General features: G+C 50.4%; 1 protein-coding gene and 1 pseudogene across 5 annotated transcripts in view; one reads left to right on the plus strand and one right to left on the minus strand.

The window, feature by feature from the left end:
- Window positions 1–595, minus strand: part of CLN8 (CLN8 transmembrane ER and ERGIC protein) — a 59,650-nt gene extending 59,055 nt beyond the window's left edge. For 2 of the 4 annotated variants that reach the window (XM_089903598.1, XM_089903599.1), the window contains exon 1: window positions 413–595. The gene's annotated coding sequence lies outside the window, so the exon portion shown is untranslated. Of the gene's footprint in view, window positions 1–339 lie in introns of all 4 variants that reach the window. The other 2 variants (XM_089903601.1, XM_089903600.1) reach the window with 2 other exon arrangements.
- LOC111173369 (ETS domain-containing protein Elk-1 pseudogene) lies at window positions 9–8,153 on the plus strand (annotated as a pseudogene). Its single transcript, XR_016391086.1, has 2 exons — window positions 9–1,599; window positions 2,365–8,153. The product of XR_016391086.1 is annotated as an ETS domain-containing protein Elk-1 pseudogene (transcript).
- The last annotated feature ends 10,798 nt before the right edge of the window (window positions 8,154–18,951 follow it).

Here is an 18,951-nt window from a genome sequence, read left to right on the forward strand (position 1 = left end):
CCCGACCAGCATTCCTGGTGGCAGCCTCCGGCGGGCTTTCCTCCGCCGGGTCCTTCCTAAGCGATTTAACCTGACCTGTGCTCCCTGTTTGCTCAGGAATTACGTTTCTAACATTTTGAGAATTATACTCCGACAGTTTGTAAACATATTTTTCCAAAATTAAAATACACGCTCAACAAACAAAATTCAGAAAATATAAACAAGTCCCACAGAGAGCACGCCGTGGACGGTCTCGGCCTGTCTGCCAGTGTCCTCTCTCGGGCTCGCTGCCCGCGGGCCGGCCGGCTGCACCCCTCCCACCGCGGCCCGAACCGCGGCCTGAGCCCACCCCCGGCTCACCTGCGGGCGGAGATGCCGGAACTCTGCCCGCCCCGCCTGCAGACGGAACGACCGGACCCCCCGCCCGACCCACCTGCAGATGGGGCGACCTGAGCCTCTGCCCTGCACACCTGAGGACGGAGAGCTGGACCCCGCCCCACCGCCCACAGTCCAGGCAGGGACGCCAAGCCCCGCGGGCCGCACGCGGGGAACTCTAGGCTCCTCCGCGCCAGGACTGGGGGGTCTCTCTAACTCCACGAGAACACGCCGACTGGACCCGGAGACCCCGCCCCCCGCCCGGCGCCTACCTGCGCACGGATGTGTCACGACCGGCGCACAGTCGCCGCGCATGCGCACCCGGGGGCGGGGCCTAGCGGCGGCCGGGCGCTACCAAAGCGTTAGCCGGGGGTGCCTCGGGCTGTACCACCAGCTGGCCGCTGGGGGGGCGGGGCGGAGGCGGACCCGATGCGCTCTCCGCTCCGCCTCTCCCGCCTCTACAGTGAGCCAGACCCGAACGCACCCCTCACGCCCCAGGTCGATTCCTTCCGAACAGTGATGAGCAAGGCAAGGGTCGCCCTAGCCGACTGCACTCGCGCTGGGGTCCTGGGGCCCCCTGGGGGGAGCGGCCCGGCAACTCCTCTGTGCCCACCGCCCCGGCCCGCGGACAGGACCCGGCAGAGCCCCCATGTGACCCCGAAGCCCAGCCCCCCGGAAGGCCCGCTGGGCCGCGCAGCCCGGCCGTGACTCAGCCCTGCGGCCCCGCCGGGTCCACGCGCAGAGGCCGGCCCGAGGCCACGGCGCCCGGGAAGCAGGGTCAAGTGCAGTTTCTCTTCCCCACTCCCTGCGGCCGTGGGCAGGGGACCCGGCTCCCCTCCACCTTGTTCCGCTCAGGCCGGCCGGCTGGGCATGCGGCCCGAGGGTCGCTGGTTGTGACGGGGCAGCAGCTGGCATTGCTCATCAGGCGGCTCCTGTGGTCGGCGGACTGCGTCCCGCGGGGTGTGGGATGGACGTGTGAACCGCCAGCCGGCACCCTCCCCGCCCGCGGCCTCCCGCCCGCGAGGCCCGCAGAAGATGCAGCCGAGGGGCCCAGAACCTGGCGCAGCCTCCCCGGCTTGGAGTCGGACAGCCCTGGTCTCCAGACTCGCCAGCTGGGAGAGGTTGAGAGAACCTGCTTAACCTGGAGCCCGGCCTCGGGTGTGAAGGTGGACGCCCGCCTGGCCGGGGGCGCCCCGAAGCTCACGTGTCCCCATGGTCTCACCCCGCAGCCTTTCTTACTTTAGGGTACTTATCACCATTGGGCCTTCTGTACTTTCATGGGTTTGTCTTAGTTATCTGTTGATTTTCTGTGTCCTCTGACTAAAATGCCAGCCGCATGAGAGGGGAACATGGTTTTGTCAGTGTTTTATCCCCAGCCCTGGAACGGGCTCGGCACGTCACTGGCGCCCAATGCACGTCTGCGGAAAGAACAAGTGAAATCGCACCGCGGGTCGTCTATGTCCCGCTCCCCTCCCCGCACCTACCCCCCAGCCTCCTGTATGAGAGGCACGCAGTCGTTTTACAGAGTTGAATTAAAAGCATGACAGCCTTGAGGCTCGCTCTTGTTTTGTGCTGTCCCCTTCCCTGTAAGGTGGTGCAGAGAGCCACTGCTTCAGCTACCTCTCAGGACTTCTCCGAGGACGAAATAAGGTGTTTAAATTATCAACGCCCCTTGAAAATTCAGCACATTGGGGAGGTTTACATTCACGGTCAAATTAGGCTGCTTTTCTGATTCTCGTCTAGGCTGAGGCTAAACCCCGAGTCCTTAGTGTCCTGTGAAAATAGACGTAAACGCTCGCGGTGCCACCACCTCCACGGTCCCTGCCTTCATTCTCGGTTCCTCTGCAGTGCCCAGGCCCGCCTTTCAAAGGAGGAACTGGGGCTCAGTGATGACCTGCTTAGTCATGCAGGCGGTAAATTCCTCAGCTTGTTCAAGGATTGTGTCTTTCTGCTCTGCTATCTTTAAAGCATCCTGTTAAAAACAATCATTTTTTTTTCCAAAATTTACAGGTATAACTGGTGATACATAACCCAGCAGAACTGAGAAGACTTTGAATGAAATGCACCCTGATTCTTGCTCACAACCTGTCATCCCCAGTGAGGCACCCAGGTTTCCAGCCTGGCCGCTGGCCTCCCGAGGTCCATCTCCTCCCAGCTCCAGCCCTCTCCCTGCCTGACAGCAAGGTCACTGTGTGTGTGACATCAAGCTAAGCCCTTTCTGTAAATGGTCCTTTCCCACCTCAGCTGCAAGGCAGGCTCTCGGACGCTCTTACCCACGTGTCTTAGATGAGGAAACAGGTTCACGTCGGTGAGGTTGGGCCTTGTGCTTCCTACAGCAGCTCAGGATGAGGCTGAGTTCTGGGGTTTTACGCCGTGAGGGCTTGAAGAGGACTAAAAACTCACCAGGAGGCGGCCAGGACGGCATCTCGTTTTTTTCTGATCATATAAGTAATACATGCTCATTGTTTGTTTAATTAAGAAAAACACAGGCTTTTAAAAGACATTAGCAGAGGGGTGGTGCGATTTATCCTCTGTGCCCATTTCTTTCTAAGAAATAAGCTGGTGAGGGAGGGAGGGGTCTCCCCAGTTTTAAACCTGGGAGTTACTCAGAAGAGAGCATGGCTGGCTCTGGAGCACAGATGTCCCCACACCCTGCTTCCAAACGGCAGTTTAAAGCCCTGGAACCCAGGCTCGCCATCTGCAGACGATGGGTCCTAAACAAGCACGGGCCTCTGGATTTCTGAATACCAGTGAGCGGGGTCTCTCTCCCTGACCCAGCGCTAGCCGGGCTTCTCTCCATCCTCAAGGCCTGACCTTGGGTCTGTCCCTGCGTGGTCAGTTTAACTTTAGCAACAACCCCCCCCACAACCCTGGATATCTGATCAAATTCCTCCCGCCCCACCTCGCTGTGTGATCACCTGAGCTTGCCTTCAGCAAGAATCCGGCTGAGTCCATCCCGTTCAGGATGCCCCTGGCCTTGATGTTTGCTCCCAGTCATGTCCAGTCCACCGCCACTCCAGACACACACCCTGCTCCTTGGCCGTGATCCCCACTTGTCCCTGTTGTATTCGGAGCTGAGCCAGTCCCCCTTCCCCCCCGCAGGCCCCGTGGTGCTGGTCCCTACACCAGTCTCCGTGGTGCCCTGAATTAGAGCTGCCTCACTGTCCTTAGCTAGTGCCATGAAAACTCTTTCCTCCACAACTGTGGCAAAATGAAAGCTTCCTGGGCCGCCACCGCCACCTCGGAGCCCGGGCCTGGGGGGCGGTGGGGCCGTGCACGGGGCCCCCGCCCCCCCGAGCTGCCAACGCCGCTGCTGCGCTACACACAGGTACCCCTGGGATGGCGTAAGCGCTCGCCCAGCAATGGACCCTTGTGTGACCTGTGGCAGTTTCTGTTGCAGCTGTTCAGAGAGCGAGGCAATGGCCACATCATCTCCTGGACCTCCCGGGATGGCGGTGAGTTCAAGCTGGTGGATGCGGAGGGGGTGGCCCGGCTCTGGGGGCTGCGCAAGAATAAGACCAACGTGAATTGTGACAAGCCCAGCCGGGCCGTGCGGTACTACTGTGATAAGAACATCACCCGCAAAGTGAGTGGCCAGAAGTTCGTCTACAAGTTTGTGTCCTACCCCGAGGTCGTGGGGTGCTCCACTGAGGACTGCCCGCCCCAACCTGAGGTGGCTGCCACCTCCACTGTGGCAGATGCGGGCACCACAGCTGTACACGCCGTCCCCGGGGACACTGCCTCTGGGAAGCCAGGCACACCCAGGGGTGCAGGAGTGGCAGGCCCAGGCGGCTTGGCGTGCAGCAGCCGGAACGATTACATGCGCTCGGGCCTCTATTCCACCTTCCCCATCCAGCCCCTGCAGTCGCAGCCACAGCCGCCCTCTCATCCTCGGCCTTCCACAGTGCTCCCCAACACCGCCCCTGCAGGGGCAGCAGTGCCCCCCAAACCCCTTGGAGGCCTGCCTGGAGGCTGAGGAGGCCGGCCTGCCTCTGCAGGTCATCCTGACCCCACCCGAGGCCCCGAACCTTAAATCCAAAGAGCCAAGTATGGAGCCTGGGTTGGGCCGGCCACTGCCCCCAGAAGTCCAAGTGGAAGAGCCCAAGGAAGAGTTAGAAGCCGCAGCCACTGGGGAGGCGGGTTTGTCCTGGAAGCCGTCAAGGCCGAGCCCTTTGAGCCCAAGGCCGAGCCAGAAGCCCCTCCCGCGCAGGGCGTGCCAGCCCGGCTGCCTGCGGTCGTTATGGAAACTGCGGTGCCGGTGGGCTTCCCTGCTACCTACGCACACATTGACCCCGGTGCTGCTGACGCCCAGCTCTCTGCCCCCCAGTATTCACTTCTGGAGCACCCTGAGCCCCACTGCACCCCGTACGTAGCCCGGCCAAGCTCTCCTTCCAGTTTCCGTCCAGTGGCAGCGCCCAGGTGCACATCCCTTCCATCAGCGTGGATGGCCTCTCAACCGCCGTGGTGCTCTCCCCAGGGCCCCAGAAGCCATGACTATCACCACCACCACCCCCACCCCTTTCTGGGGTCACTCCATCCATGCCCTGAACTTCTCTCCAGCCAGCCATCTCAAGGAGAAACACAGTTCAGCTGACAGACTCGTGCTGTGGTCGTGGTTGGGTGGGGATTCTTAGGAAAGAGGATCTCTCACTAACCCTTCCACAGAAAACATACAACTTATCCCTTCTTGGTCAGTCCCCCAGTGGCCGCTCTTACACGTCTCCTACTGCAGTGGTGGGGACGGTTTATTTATTTATTTTTTGAAGGCCACCGGGAGGAGCCTGGCCCTCTTTGGGGCGGGGGGGCGGTTGGCAAGGGCATCTCCCCCATCTCCACATTTTTTCCCCAAGATGAGACAGTCGGGGTCTGGCTTGAGAAGGAACTTTCCTTATTTATTTCTCAGGCTGCCCTTGGGGAGCTGAGGGAGCCCTGTCTCCATTTTGGGGTGTGGGTAGAAGAGCTAGATTGCTGTAGTTTATTAATCCTGGCCGTCCCCAAGGGTCCAGGAAGAATTTGTGCTGTTTAACGGTTTGGGAGTTTTGGCCAAGGAAGAGTCACACCCTTGGGAATGGGAATATCGACCTCCCCGGCCTTTCTCTCAGACAGCTTGTCCTTTTTCAACCACCTTTTTTGGCCGGGGAGGAATCCAAACTCCTGGGGTCCTGCCTGTTACCTCCCAATGGAGGGTTTTTTGGGGGAGTGGTCCCCATCTGGGGGGCCCCTCCAACCAGTACTCCAGGTCTCCCTGTCCCCAACCCCCTGCCATTTTGATAGTATAATCTATTTTTAAACAGGGCTTTTCAATAGGGGAGAGGGAGGCATCTCTTCCTATATCTGAGATAGGGCGGGTGGGAAGGAAGGGATTTTGGGGGGAGTCTTCCTGCCACCTCCAAGTGTTTATTTTTGATACCAAACGTGTATTTTCAGCTCCCTCCCTCCCAGCCCCCCAATTTCCTGCGGGTGGGTACAAAGGACTCTTTAAGTGTCCCTGGAGTTGGGAGGGAGGAATGAGGGACATAAAGCCTGTCCCATGTGAATTCCAGGCTGGAGAAGGGCGGGTTCAAAGGACTCCTGGGTTCACCTCCCATCAGCAACGGCCCAGCCTGGGCCTGGGGACCTGGGGGTTGGTGATTTGGGGGACGGTGCTACACCTGTCTCCACTGTTTGTTTTACTTCCCCAAAAATGGATCTTTTTTTCTAAGAGTCCCAGAGAATTGGGAATTGTTCCTGTAAATATATATTTTTAAAGGTGAAAAGAAAGAAAGAAAGAAAGAAAGCTTCCTGGAAAGAAAAAACATTTTTCATAGAAAAACGTGTCTTCTTAAAATCATTCCTGCTCCTATGAGTATTCATTATGTCCATTTCTTTTTCTGAAAAACATATTTTGAACCACAAAACATGGTGCCTATGGCTTGGGTCCAAGAGTCTCAAAATGTGCTAAAGGCTCAGACTGGGGGCTCGACTTTTCCAGATTTTACTCCTACTGGCTTGTAACCCTGGAAGGGTGGATTAACCTCTCTGAGCCACAAACACGAAAAGATGAGATTGGTCTAAAATCTCTTCCAGCATCAAGGCTTCTGCTCCTTGAGTGTCATATAAGTCAGGGCCGGGTTCTCTCTGTTGCAAATGATGACCTTAAAGCTAATGGATGTAATTATCTTGGCACACAAAGAATCCTTAAATCTCAGTTGGCCAAACACCGGAACAACCAGTTTTTAAAAACGCCTCGATAAGATTATATTGGTTCAAGGGCTACAGAGCCAGGCTGTGCTTTTGGGGTCGACCACCTCCCTCAGGGCCAAGTCTGGACATTTTTGGTTTTCACAGCCGGTGGGGGTGGGGCGGAGGTGCCATGGGCATCTAGTGGGTTGGGGCCGGAGATGATGCTACACGCCCTACGATGATGCATTGGGCGGAGCTCTCAACAGAGAAATGTCAGCCATGGGGGGGCCGGGGGAGAAAGTGCCCCAGTTACAAACTGAAACCCTGCAGAGAGGCCCCCAAACTAGTCGGTCCAGTTCCATCTCTTGGGTTGGTACCAGATGGTATTCAGGTGACCTGGAGGGTCAAGTGCAACTTTGAGAAATGCTTAATTCATATCCACAGAGAGATTAATACCCTTGATCTTTCACCTCGGTTACTATCTTAGAAACAAATGTACAGGCTCAAAATTCGCCCTCCCTTCCCCCACCCTCCAAACACAGCACAATGTGATACACAGATCAAATGTATAGACATACAACGGAAAATGGAATGTAGTGTTTCCAAAATGTCACGTAGAATGTTGTAAGGTAGGCAGATCCAAAAAGCCACACACTGAGATGGGACATTTGCAAAATCGCCAAACGACGAAAACCTAGTTTCCAGTTTTCCTCCCTGGGAACTGCCCTGTCTGATGCAGAGACAAGGATGTGAGACTTCGGATCAGCTGACCAGAAACCATCAACGGCAATTAGGAAACACACTCCCGATTCTGAGGTCTTTCTCTCTTGTTAAAGTCACTGAACCAAAGTCATCGTGAAGGAGCCAGGTCCCAAGGCTCTCCAGCTCACCATGGACTGAGGGCCACCGATAACCAGACAATCACTTCTCCTCACGACGCCCTCTGCTCAGTAAGACCAGAGCAGAGCTACTCTGGTCTTAATAATTACTTGGTAGGCGTGAGGCATGTTACAAACAAGGTCTGAGTCATTCTGCACAAGAGTCACCCAGCACAAGGACCACAGGATGCCCATACATCACACCTGGGCCGTGGTCACACCTGGCGTGGGGCAGGGTGGCCTGGCACCACATCCAAACCCAAGCCCAGCTGGCAAACCTGTTTAGTGTAAGTCGTCTGAAGGTAAAGAGAGGCAGCAAGACTTAGGACGAAGCCTTCAGTGGGTCCGACAGGAGATGGTCTTGCCTTCACCAGGTAAAACTCACCATGTTGGGGTGACATTGACACGCGCTGACCTAAGAGTCACATTTTCCAACAAAAGTGCAGACAGGGTGGCTTTACTTCTGCACACTGCCAACTGGTCTTTTGTTCTTTTCTACCAATAAATATTAACCCCGAAAATCAATGTGCTTTCAACCTCCAGGTACCTGGGAGTGAACTTCTTGCTAGTACACAATTTACTTAAGAAAATAACAGAATGGTTTGTGCTAGGGTTTACAAATACCGAGAGAAGAGACAGGGCCTGAGCTCAGGGTAGTTACTATATTGTAGAAAACAATAATACCCATGTAGATAATGCTTTAGATTATAAAGTTTGTTTCATAAACTTTTTCTTCAGCATGTGCTCTAAGAATCTTAAAGTGAACAAGTAACCACAGCCATTTCAGTTAACCCTGATCCATTCCAAAAGAAGAAGAGATACTGCTATAAAACAGAATGTATTCTCAATTGAGAAAGTCAATCTTGGTTTAAAGCGCTGTGTTTGTGTATTAAGGATGTTTTTTATTGTCTGTATTTACGATGCTTTGATATCTTGGGGCCTGTCTGACCAGGGAGGCCTGCCCCTCCCAGGCTGGGCAGACCACATGTAAACCACGCAGGACAAGCAAAAGTTAAGAGGATTCAGCACCACCAAACCAGCTTTACAACAAATGCTAAAGGAACTTCTCAAGGCAGGAAACACAAGAGAAGGAAAAGACCTACCAAAACAAACCCAAAACAATTAAGAAAATGGTAATAGGAACATACATGTCAATAACTACCTTAAATGTAAATGGATTAAACATTCCAACCAAAAGACACAGATTGGCTGAACGGACACAAAAAATAAGACCCATATATATGCTGTCTACAAGAGACCCTCTTCAGACCTAAGAACACATACAGACTGAAAGTGAAGGGATGGAAAAAGACATTCCATGCAGATGGAAATCAAAAGAAAGCTGGAAGAGCAATTCTCATATCAGACAGAGTAGACTTTAAAATGAAGACTATTACAAGAGACAAGAAGGACACTACATAGTGATCAAGGGATCGATCCAAGAAGAAGATATAACAATTGTAAATATTTATGCCCCCAACATAGGAGCACCTCAATACATAAAGCAAATGCTAACAGCCATAAAAGGGGAAATTGACAGTAACGCAATCATAGTAGGGGACTTTAACACACCACTTTCACCAATGGACAGATCATCAAAATGAAAATAGATAAGGATACAGAAGCTTTATATGACACATTAGAGAAGATGGACTTAATTGCTATTTTTAGGACATTCCATCCAAAAACAACAGAATACACTTTCTTCTCAAGTGCTCATGGAACATTCTCCATGAATGGTCCATATCTTGGTCACAAATAAAGCCTTGGTAAATTTAAGAAAATTGAAATCATATCAAGTATCTTTTCCAACCACAATGCTATGAGACTAGATATCAATTACAGGGAAAAAAACTGTAAAAAATACAAATACATGGAGGCTAAACATTATGCTACTATATAACCAAGACATCATTGAAGAAATCAAAGAGGAAATAAAAAAATACCTAGAAAAAAATGACAATGAAAACATGAGGACCCAAAACCTATGGGATGCAGCAAAAGCAATTCTAAGAGGGAAGTTTATAGCAATACAATCCCACCTCAGGAAGCAAGAAAAATCTTAAATAAACAAGCTAAACTTACATCTAAAGCAATTAGAGAAAGAAGAACAAAAAAACCCCAAAGTTAGCAGAAGGAAAGAAATCATAAAGATCAGGTCAGAAATAAATGGAAAAGAAATGAAGGAAACAACAGCAAAGATCGACAAAACTAAAATCTGGTTCTTTGAGAAGATAAACAAAATTGATAAACCATTAGCCCAACTCATCAAGAAAAAAAGGGAGAGGACTCAAATCAACAGAATTAGAAATGAAAAAGGAGAAGTAACAACTAATACTGCAGAAATACAAAAGATCATGAGAGATTACTACAAGCAACATGCCAATAAAATGGACAACCTGGAAGAAATGGACAGATTCTTAGAAAAGCACAACTTCCCAAGACTGAGCCAGAAAGAAACAGAAAATATGAACAGACCAATCACAAGCACTGAAATTGAAACTGTGTTTAAAAATCTTCCAACAAACAAAAGTCCAGGACCAGATGGTTTCACAGGTGAATCCTATCAAACATTTAGAGAAAAGCTAACACCTATCCTTCTCAAACTCTTTCAAAATATAGCAGAGGGAGGAACACTCCCAAACTCATTCTATGAGGCCACCATCACCCTGATACCAAAAGCAGACAAGATGTCACAAAAAAAGAAAACTACAGGCCAATATCACTGATGAACATAGATGCAAAAATCCTCAACAAAATACTAGCAAACAGAATCCAACAGCACATTAAAAGAATCATAGGCCACGATCAAGTGCAGTTTATCCCAGGAATGCAAGGATTCTTCAATATATGCAAATCAATCAATGTGATACACCATATTAACAAATTGAAGAATAAAAACCATATGATCATCTCAATAGATGCAGAAAAAGATTTCAACAGAATTCAGCACCCATTAATGATAAAAACTCTCCAGAAAGTAGGCATAGAGGGAACCTACCTCAACATAACAAAGGCCATATATAACAAACACACAGCCAACATTGTTGTCAATGGTGGAAAACTGAAACCATTTCCTCTAAGATCAGGAACAAGACAAGGTTGCCCACTCTCACCACTATTATTCAACATAGTTTTGGAAGTTTTAGCCACAGCAATCAGAGAAGAAAAAGAAATAAAAGGAATTCAAATGGGAAAAGAAGAAGTAAAACTATCACTGTTTGCAGATGACATGATGCTATACATAGAGAACCCTAAAGATGTTACCAGAAAACTATGAGAGCTAATCAATGAATCTGGTAAAGTAGCAGGATACAAAATTACTGCACAGAAATCTCTTGCATTCCTATACACTAATGATGAAAAATCTGAAAGAGAAATTAAGGAAACACTCCCATTTATCATTGCAACAAAAAGAATAAAATACCTAGGAATAAACCTACCTAAGGAAAGAAAAGACCTGTATGCAGAAAACTATAAGACACTGATGAAAGAAATTAAAGATGATACAAACAGATGGAGAGATATATCATGTTCTTGGATTGGAAGAATCAACATTGTGAAAATGACTCTACTACCCAAAGCAATCTACAGATTCAGTGCAATCCTTATCAAACTACCAATGGCATTTTTCACAGAACTAGAACAAAAAATTTCACAATTTGTATGGAAACACAAAAGAGCCTGAATAGCCAAAGCAATCTTAAGAAAGAAAAACAGAGCTGGAGGAATCAGGCTCCCTGACTTCAGACTATACTATAAAGCTACAGTAATCAAGACAGTATGGTACTGGCACAAAAACAGAAATACATATCAATGGAACAGGATAGAAAGCCCAGAGATAAACCAATGCACATATGGTCACCTTATCTTTGACAAAGGAGGCAAGAAAAGACAGCCTCTTCAATAAGTGGTGCTGGGAAAACTGGACAGCTACATGTAAAAGAATAAAAGTAGAACACTTCCTAACACCATACACAAAAATAAACTCAAAATGGATTAAAGACCTAAATGTAGGGTCAGACACTGTAAAACTCTTAGAGGAAAACATAGGCAGAACACACTTTGATATAAATCACAGCAAGATCTTTTCTGACCCACCTCCTAGAGAAATGGAAATAAGAACAAAAATAAACAAATGAGACCTAATGAAACTTAAAAGCTTTTGCAAAGCAAACGAAACTACAAACAAGATGAAAAGACAACCCTCAGAATGGGAGAAAATATTTGCAAACGAAGCAACTGACAAAGGATTAAACTCCAAAATATATAAACAGCTCATGCAGCTCAGTGTTAAAAAAACAGACAACCCAATCCAAAAATGGGCAGAAGACCTAAATAGACATTTCTCCAAAGAAGATATACAGATGGCCAAGAAGCACATGAAAAGCTGCTCAACATCACTAATTATCAGAGAAATGCAAACCAAAACTACAATGAGGCATCACCTCACACCAGTTAGAATGGGCATCATCAGAAAATCTACAAACAACAAATGCTGGAGAGGGTGTGGAGAAAAGGGAATCCTATGGCACTGTTGGTGGGAATGTAAATTGATACAGCCACTATGGAGAACAGTATGGAGGTTCCTTAAAAAACTAAAAATAGAATAACCATATCACCCAGCAATCCCACTACTGGGCATATACCCTGAGAAAACCATAATCCAAAAAGACACATGCACCCCAACGTTCATTGCAGAACTATTTACAATAGCCAGGACATGGAATCAACCTAAGTGCCCATCGACAGAGGAATGGATAAAGAAGACGTGGCACATACATACAATGGAATATTACTCAGCCATAAAAAGAAACGAAATTGAGTTATTCGTAGTGAGGTGGATGGACCTAAAGTCTTTCATACAGAGTGAAGTAAGAAACAGAAAAACAAATACTGTATGCTAACACATATATATGGAATCTAAAAAAAAAAAAAAGGTTCTGACGAACGTAGGGGCAGGACAGGAATAAAGACGCAGACGTACAGAATGGACTTGAGGACACGGGGAGGGGGAAGGGTAAGCTGGGACGAAGTGAGAGAGTGGCATGAACATACATACACTACCAAATGTAAAATAGATAGCTAGTGGGAAGCAGCACGCATAGCACAGGGAGATCATCTCGGTGCTTTGTGACCACCTAGAGAGGTGGGATAGGGAGGGTGGGAGGGAGACGCAAGAGGGAGGGGATATGGGGATACATGTATACGTATAGCCGATTCACTTTGTTATACAGCAGAAACTAACGCAACATTGTAAAGCAATTATACTGCAGTAAAGATGTTTAAAAGAAAAAGAGGAACAGATAAGGTCTGCGGAGCTTCTGTCCTCCTGTCTCCTGTTGACATATGACTTGTAAATTCAAGTCAAGCTGCCTTGAAAGTTCTTTCTGTAAAGTAAACCCATAAGCCAATGATGCAAAGGCTCATCCGTGAACCTGGGACGGGGTGCTACCCAGACGCTGACACCATCCATCTCCAATCCAGGCTTTAATTTGGCTTCTTAATGACCATTTTGGTAACAGACATTAAATTATCAACAAGCAGGAAGCAGAAGACTGTGGGGCACCCAAGGCTGGCCTGGAACTGGGGTGCAGCTGGGGGGGTGGTAATGTGACGAATCTGGGTGCCACTGGGGACCTGTCAGGTGGGGGAGGGCAAGGGCTGCCTGGATCCGTGGAGAGACTCCTGTTTTAGGCGAAATCACTCTGAGCTCAGTCATGTGAGACACGGAAGAATTAAAACATTAAATTGTAAACTCCACACATAAAGCACCTTGGGGCCAGACAACCACCACCGTGTGGGGCGTCCCTGCAGGCGCTGCACCCCGGGCCCCGTGCAGGGTGTGCCGGGTGGTCGCAGGGGTTCCGTGTGAGGGTTACGGTTGAGCCCAGTGGCTCAGACCCTCGTTCAGTGTCCACTACGTGCTGGGTAGGCCGTCGCTGGGGTGGAAACGTGAAGTGATGATTCGGCATCACTCGCTGCCTCCCAAGAGCTCCTGGTCCAGGAGAAAGAGGCACCTCTTCTCATGTATCCCATACGGCCTGCTACAGATGGAGTGTGTGTGTCCCCAAAGTCCATACGTGGGCTCCTCACCCCCAAGGTGGCGGTGTTGGGAGGGGGCCTTTGGGAGGTGATGAGGTCACGAGGGTGGAGCCCCCGTGATGGGACCAGTGTCCTGATAAGAGCTCTCTCTCTCCACCCCCATCCCCTCCCTGCCACCTGGGGACACAGGGAGAAGATGCCGTCGATGAACCTGGAAGGGGGGTCTGTCTGTCCTCACCAGACACGGGATCTGGACGTCCAGCCTCCAGTATGTGAGCAGTGAACGTCTGCCGTTTAAGCCCCCGACCCCTGGGGTAGTTGCAGCAGCCGGAGCTAAGACATGGGTGCCGCCAGCGCGCACCCAGGACCACATCTCTATCCGTATCTGTCATTCTATTTAGAATGTGGACGTATAATATGTGCATACAATAAGGAAATCAGTGCAGAGAAATTGTGTGTTCACACTGCCGAGAAGTGCCCAGCCGGGAGGCAGGCTCAGGCCTGGCCGCCTGCACTCAGGACACAGTCCCTCTCACTTTAGGGTCCTGTCGGTGTCCTGGGGCTGCTGTAACCAAGTGCTACAACCGGGCGGCTTAGAGCAACAGGGATTTATTTTCTCACAGCTCTGGGGGCCGAGCTCCCTTGGGAGGCGCAGGGGAGGGTCTGTTCCAGGCCTCCCTCCTGGCCGGTGGCAGCACACTGCCAGTCCTCACGTTGCTGTGTCCAGACCCCCTTTTCATAAGGACACGTGTCATATTGCACTAGGACCCACCCTAATGACTTCATTTTAACTTGATTACCTCTATAAAGACCCTATTTCTAAATAAGGTCACATTCTGAGGTGCCAGGGGTTAGGACCCAACATATCTATTCTGGGGGGTAGGGGGGGCAATTCAACCTGTAACGGGATCCTTCACAGAAACCCAGGGATCCCACCTAATCCACATCCCGTCTCCACTAGATGATGCTGAGAACAAAGCTTTCATACCCAGGAGGCTATAGCTTTACCACTGAATTTTTGTGGCTGCACGCATTTGGCAAACTTTAGAAGCATCAGGACTGTGTTTCAATTTCATGGTTTCACCTTCAGAACATTTAACTACTGCACCATATCCTTGGACTATATAGAATTCATAGAAATTTAAGTCAATTTCAAATATCCTTGGAATTTCATTTTATATGAAAATAATTCGTGAATGAACGCGTTGCCCGGGGTTGTTGTGAGTATCAGGGCCTGGTTCACCCAGCTGGGCGGGGGGCGGGGGACCCTGCCCTGCTGCTGGGCCCCAGGCGCTCACATCTGGGGGCAGGGGAGGGTGGCCGGTAATTCCGGCTGGTTCAAGCAGGAAGCACTTTGCAGTCAGTCCTGGGAGGGGAGGGGAGATTCTGGTTTGTGGTCCTACAACCTCTCATGTCTGGGGGGACGTTAGGGATCCCTGTCCTGTCCTCTTTTCCTCCCTATTGGCCTCGATATCCTTCCTTTCTTTTTCTTCTTTTTTTTTTTACAACTTTATTGGAGTACAGTTGCTTTACATTGTTATTTCCTGCTGTATGACAGAGTGAATCAGGTATGTACACATATGTCCCCATATCCCCTCCCTTTTGCATCTCCCTCCCACCCTCTCTATCCCACCCCTCTAAGTGGTCAGTTCTCTTCCTTTGGGGTTTGAGGCAGAACAAGAGGAAAAGGTTAGGGTGGGCATGAGCAAAAATGAGAAGAGAAAGTGCAGGAATGGGGCTTTCCTGAGAACAGTGCCTTCTCAGCAGCTGTCCCTGGTGACTGGACAGGCGACTCAGGACTCGGGCAGCTCAAGGGGGCGGGGAGCCTCCTCCCCACGTGTGGAATGTTAGGGAATGTCCCTGTGTTTTGGTCAAGCTTCAATTCCAGCATGTGGATGCCCAGGTACCCTGTAGGCACCGAACACGGAGAGCTGGGGGCACAGAGAGCTGTGGCCGGTAATCCGGCCACAGGGTCACCCCAGAGCGACGACAGCTGAGGCCACAGCCGAGGTTGCTGTCACCCTCGAAAAATATTTGGAACTACGGAGTTCGGGCTTTGGTTTTGTTTTGCAGAAAGTATTAGGTTGGAGGGAGTGCCATGCGATGTTCTTTTTTTTTTTAAATGTTGAGCCTTCCTTTTAATTAATTAATTTTAAAATTTTTGGCTGTCTTGGGCCTTCGTTTCTGTGCGAGGGCTTTCTCTAGTTGTGGCAAGTGGGGGCCGCTCTTCATCGCGGTGCGTGGGCCTCTCCCTGTCGCGGCCTCTCTCGTTGTGGAGCACAGGCTCCAGACGCGCAGGCTCAGTAGTTGTGGCTCACAGGTCTAGTTGCTCCGCGGCATGTGGGATCTTCCTAGACCAGGGCTCGAACCCGTGTCCCCAGCATTAGCAGGCAGATTCTCAACCACTGCGCCACCAGGGAAGCCCCGCCATGCAATGTTCTTACAAACTATTAGAGACTTAAGATTTAAACCCCTTCAAGCATCAAAACAACCCACAAGGAAGCTGGAGCAGGCAGGCGCAGCCTCACGTCTGGGCCGTCACCTGGGAGTTGCAACAGCAACTCGCGGTCCAGAAGTGAAAGGAGAGTTTCCAGCAGCGCTGACTGAGCAGCCGCGTGTCCCAGGGCTGCATCTCGGGCCACGAGGGTTAGAGTTAGGGAGTGTCTCCACCACCTCTATCCACGGCAACGCTGGGTCTGCTTGGGGAAAACATTTCATCATCCTGGAGAAGAAGGACGATGCATTTCGCCACTAAGTCACCAGGGCTCACCCAGTGTTTACTCGGTGCTTCCTGTGGGCCCGGCTCGGGGCCCCAAGAAGCTGTTTGGCTTTTCTTGAGATTTTTTTTTTTCTCCTGGCCCTTTAGGGAGAGCTTTGGCGCTCACAGGTCACGCCTGCACTTCGCTCCCTGTGCCGAGGTGTCAGAGGTCCCCGCCGCCGGCCCGGCCCCCGTCTCCACACCTTCTCCCGTGACGTGACCCCTCCCCTGTGCCACAACCATCCCTACGACTCTCCATCTTCCCGAACTGCCGCTCAGCCCCAGTGAAACACTCACGCCCATGCCTCTCCCCGCCAGTCTCTGGCAAACCCAGGACTTCCGAGTATTTCTGTGCAGCTCATGTCTGTGACCGAACTGATGGGGCGCCAGCCCTCCCCACGTCCCCCGCCGGAAGCGCCAGCACAAGCACTGAGCGCGGCTTCTCCGCCCCCGCGTGCCGCCCCGGACCCCAGGGTGGGCGGAGCTGGGCGCACCCCAGGCGGGGAGGGACAGGCGGCAGGGACGCAGGGACCATACCCAGCACCCGCTCAGCTGGGGGGAGTGGGGTGGGAGGGGGAGGGGGAAGGAGGAGAAGGGAAGCACGGTTAACTGGGACCCCCTCTTGCCCTGCCTCCCCCCTCAAGTACCTTCTGGCGCCTGAGACGTTTCTCCCTGCCTTTGGTGTCCTGCGGTCTGACTGAGGTCGCCCAGGTGCGACTTGTATTTACCCGTCTTAGTGGCGCAGGTGCTTCTTGTAGCTTCACGCCTTTGATTGGTTTTGAAGGACGTCACCGGCCGTTTTCTCCTCCTCCTCTTGCGGGACCCCGATTGCACGCACATCCCACCTGCTCTCCTGGTCCCGCTGCCCTCGCGGTGGCCCTCACGCTCTGCTCGGCTCCACAACCGCTTTCTCCGCGCGTCTGCGACCCTATAAATTCTTCTCCTTCGCTACATGTAATCGGCCTTAGAGTTCTCATTTTCGGTTATTACATTTTTTTCTTTCTAGAATTTCCACGTGATTCTATGTATATGATTTTCACTTCTCTAGCGAGACTCTCCATCTGCTCTGAACACAGAATCACATGACTTTTTAAGCAACATCTCATAACTCTGATTCTGGAATCTCCCATGAAACTGCTTTTACTGTCTGTTCTTATCTCTTGGTTTCTGATAATTTTTTTCTGGTATTATCTCTGCCAACAAATTTTTAACTGAATGTTGATTATTGCATCTGAAAATACTGTAGAGATAGTTTGAGGATCTGGACGTATTTTTCTTTCACTCTTAGCAGGCGTGTGGGTGGGGCGAATCGTTTTAATCCAGTCAGGATTGAATCCAGTCAGGGGCTGGGTTTCAGGGTTTTTGTATCTTGTTTTTGGTGAGCTATTCAGGTAGTGAATAGTGCATATGTTTTGTGTTTAGAATTGTGAATTGGAAATTACTTTGTATGCTTGGTTCAGACAGACTGGAGGAATGCGAGCTCAGGGATTAACATGCTCAAATTGTGGCAGCAAGTAAGTCAGCGAAGGATCAGCCTGACTGTACAGTCAGGGCCCCGGGGGCTGGGGGCACAGGCTCGCAGATGGCCGAGGAGGTTTGGTGAGGGGGTGAGCCTACGGGGCCAGCTGTGGGGTGCTGAGCACCTGCCGGAGGGGACTCAGCTGTGTCACCTATGTTACCTTAAGGCTCATCACAATTCCTTATGAGTTCTCATTTTTCTTCTTTCACAAGAACAAAGCAACCAATTAGAGTGGGGAATGGTCCCTGTTAATCTCCGGCCTTGAGACCCAGCCTGGCCTCAGGTAAAACAGGAACTGGGTGTTATCCTAACTTTTCCCATTTTGTGCCTACATCCGCTCTCTACCCTCCCCACCCGTTTCTCTTTTTTTCCTTTCTTCCCCCGAAGTGTAGAATGATTAAAACATTTGAATTATGAACAAGGCCTTACTGTATAGCACAGGGAACTCCACTCAATATTCTGTAATAATCTAAATGGGAAAATAATAGATACATGTGTATGTATAACTGAAACACTTTGCTGTATACCTGAAACTAACACAACATTGTAAATCAACTATGCTCCAATTTTAAAAAAAGTAAAAAAAAAAATTTGAAACATGAATGTGGACTTGAAATAGTTTATGAGTTAAACCAAAAATTAAATCTGTGTACTTCCCTGGTGGCGCAGTGGTTAAGAATCTGCCTGCCAATGCAGAGGACACGGGTTTGAGCCCTCGTCTGGGAAGATCCCACATGCCACGGAGCAACTAAGCCCGTGCGTCACACACAACTACTGAGCCTGCGCTCTAGAGCCCGCGAGCCACAACTACTGAGCCCACGTGCCACAACTACTGAAGGCTGCGTGCCTAGAGCTCGTGCGCTGCAGCAAGAGAAGCCACCGCAATGAGAAGCCCATGCACCGCAACAAAGAGTAGCCCCCACTCGCCACAACTAGAGAAAGCCTGTGTGCAGCAACGAAGACCCAACGCAGCCAAAAATAAATAAATAAATAAATAAATTAAAAAAAAACAAAAACAAGAATTAAATCTGTGAAATATATAACCTGCAAGGTACTGTCCAAACTCCCCGACTAGCTGTGGACAGCACGGGTGCCCGATTCATCTCCGTCTACAATGCCTTCTGCCCAGAGACGCTCTCTCTGCAGCAGGAGTAAGAAGGCTGTTCGTGGAAGAGACCCTGTGGGGTGAACACTTTGGCCCAGTGTCAACTGATAAATATTGTCTGCACAAGACA

Source organism: Delphinapterus leucas, chromosome 21 (genome assembly GCF_059928025.1).
Source record: "Delphinapterus leucas isolate spDelLeu-1000000601 "Yukka" chromosome 21, BTC_Dleu_Yukka2, whole genome shotgun sequence".
Taxonomy (NCBI): Eukaryota; Metazoa; Chordata; class Mammalia; order Artiodactyla; family Monodontidae; genus Delphinapterus; species Delphinapterus leucas.